Here is a 3,136-nt window from a genome sequence, read left to right as displayed (position 1 = left end):
AAGACACACATGGTATATACTCACTTATAAGTGGATATTAGACATAATATAGGATAAACATACTAAAATCTGTACACCTGAAGAAGCTAATCAAGGAGGACCCTGGGTAAGATGCTCAATCTTCATTCAAAAAGGTAGATGGGATAGACAAGACAGGAGGCTACCACAGAGGGCCTCTGAAAGACTCTACCCAGCAGGGTATTAAAGCAGATGCTGAGACTCATATCTAAACTTTGGGCAGTGTGCAGGGAATCTTATGAAAGAAGGGGGAGAGAGAAAGACCTGGGAGAGTCTGGAGCTCCACAAGAAAAACAACAGAACCAAAAAATCTGGGCCTAGGGGTCTTTTCTGGGACTGATACTCCAACTAAGGACCATTCATGGAGATAACCTCGACCCCCTGAACAGAAGTAGCCCCACGGCAACTCGAGTCTCTAAATGGGCTTCCTAATAAGGGAAGCAGGGACTGTCTCTGCTATGAGCTCAGTGGCTGGCTCTTTGATCTCCTCCCCAAGTGGGGAGCAACCTGACCAGGCCACAGAGGAAGACTATGAAAGACAGTCTGATAAGCCCTGATAGGCTAGGGTCAGATGGAAGGGGAGGAGGTCCTCCACTATAAGTGGACTGGGGAAGGGGCATGGGAGATGAGGGAAGGAGGAAGGGCAGAATTGTAAGGGAAGGAGGGAGGGGACTACAGCTGGGATACAAAGTGAATAAATTGTAATAAATAAAAATTTAACAAATAAATTAAATAAAGAATAGGTAAATGTTCTAGGAGATAAAGATATCTAAAGATACAACTTGTTAAGTGCTCAATAGACTATGAATCCACTTCTACACTTTCTACTGAATCTTTCAGACAGACATCAAAATGAACAGAATGCAGTGCAATTTTGACATGAAAGGCTGAATTTAATTTGAAAATGAAAACACAATCTACTGTTTTACAAGCTTTGAGTGAAAAGGAAAGGAAACACTCCAGGAATTATTATGAAGCACTGATTCTCAAAGTGTGGAGATGGGGAAGCTCAAATATAATGACATATAAGTGTATAACTGTATTTCTGCATCTCTGGGACTTGAAATAAAGTGGCATGTTAGGCTTGAAAAATGTTGAGTGAATACATTTTCTTCATTACCACAGAGAGCAAAGATGGTATACTGACCTCAAGAGGTTCTCTCTCTTCCCTCCTACTGAAATAGAACAAGACTAAAGAAAAAAGGGCTAAGAAAATTAACACGTCACCCTAGATCAATCTCAAAATATCATAAGTAAAATAGTTCCAAAAGATTGCATATGGTATGACACTATTTACAATATTGCAGAAGACAAACTATCTAATTACTGGTTTCCAGGAAAAAGGGTACAATGAAGAAATGTTTCACAAGAGTTTATTGGGCATGGTAGACCTATTTGTTATCCTATCTTGGTGTTAAAACTCACACCCCAAGTATACAAAAGCAGGAAAAAAGTAATGTTTACCATAAAATTTTTTAAGATGATTAAGCTCCAAATGGATGACAGGGAGATAAGCAATTTCAATAAATGTGTAAAAACAGCCAAATGTAGTGTAATTAAAGTTGACAGAGGAAGCTATAATCTCAAGAAGCTGTAGGATGGAATCACTATGAGACATGCCTACTGATCCACATACCCTAGGAAGAATAGACATGGAGCAAAGGTTACAGCAAAGGATAGACTCCGGGATAGGCCTGAAAATGGTTGAGGTAAAAAATGTAGAAGTCAAAAAGGTCAGTTCTATAAGACATTATTCTTCTATACCAAACTGTACACGGTCAAAAGCCAGGCCTGAGGAGCTCACAAGCTCTAGCAGTGACCTACTACTACTGTTCTGCTAAAGGGACAGAATATCCACAGATTAGTGCCAGAAAAGTGTCTTCACACAGTGGGTGGTGATTAACAGAAACTCACAACTGAACAATATGGAGAATAAATGTCAATAGAACGTTCAAGCAAATATAGGACATCTACATCACGCCTGACAAGACTTGGGGACATCATAGAAGTCAGGGTGGAAATACTGGAAAAGCCAGAGACTAAGAACAGGGACAAAATGCACAAGTGCTATGTGCATGTACAGGCGTGTGCACACGCGCAGACACACACAAAGCACTAACACAGAGACTGTTCACCAAAAAGCAGGCTGCTTAGGAACAACAGAAATAAAAGTAGTCTTAGAAATTAATTTTCCTAAACGCATATTATTAATTCAACAGAAGGAAGATGGTACTGAAAGGTCAAATTGAATTCTGTAGAGGAGAAATGACTGCACCACCACAGCGAATGCACAGAAGGCAACTACACAGCAAAATTAGAGGGACGGCATCTAAGACACATTCACCAAAAGCAGGAGGGGAAAGAAAATTGCCTTCAACCTGAAATTCTAGGTAAGGTCAAACTATTAGTGAAATATGGAGGTAAAAATAAGATTTATATGTCATTTCTTTTTAATTAAAAAATGTTTATTTATTTCGTGTGTTTATGTGTTAAGTCTCTGGAGATGAAAAGAAACTTGTATGGTGGATTACTCTTTTTCATCATAATGTATTGAGAATAATTATTTGACTTTGAAAACTGTACATACCATATATGTATGTGTGTATATATATTTTATATATATAATTATATATATTATATACATAATATAATATGTGTGCAAATAAGGTCACCATCATTTCATTTGGTTTTAGACAATAAATTTATTTTAAAATTTCAAATGACATTAGGAAAAATGTGCTTTTCACACTTACTGACTGATGGGTGCACAGGCTAAAATGGGCTTTAAAATACTTTATTAAATCATTCAATCTACAATAGGCATTTATACATCAAAACTTTGTAACAGCAGCACTTTTATTTACCTCCTTCACACTTAAAACTACTATGTTTATAAAGGACAAAACTTTGCAACTTAAAGAGCATGTAATAACCCTCAGGCAACGTTTGCATAAAGACAGGCTGAACAGTGTTTCCCAGCCCTACCTCTCTCACCTGCTCCTCCTTTACATTAGGGTTTTCACTTAGTGCCTGCTTGGCTTCGCGCTATCACCATCTATTCCCCTGGATAGAATACCAGCCTTTGTCAGTCCCCCTAGAGCTGTAAGTCTCACCACTT

This window comes from Psammomys obesus, unplaced genomic scaffold (assembly GCF_907164565.1).
Source record: "Psammomys obesus unplaced genomic scaffold, mPsaObe1.curated_primary_1811, whole genome shotgun sequence".
In the NCBI taxonomy this organism is placed as follows: Eukaryota; Metazoa; Chordata; class Mammalia; order Rodentia; family Muridae; genus Psammomys; species Psammomys obesus.
This window is presented reverse-complemented; position numbering follows the sequence as displayed.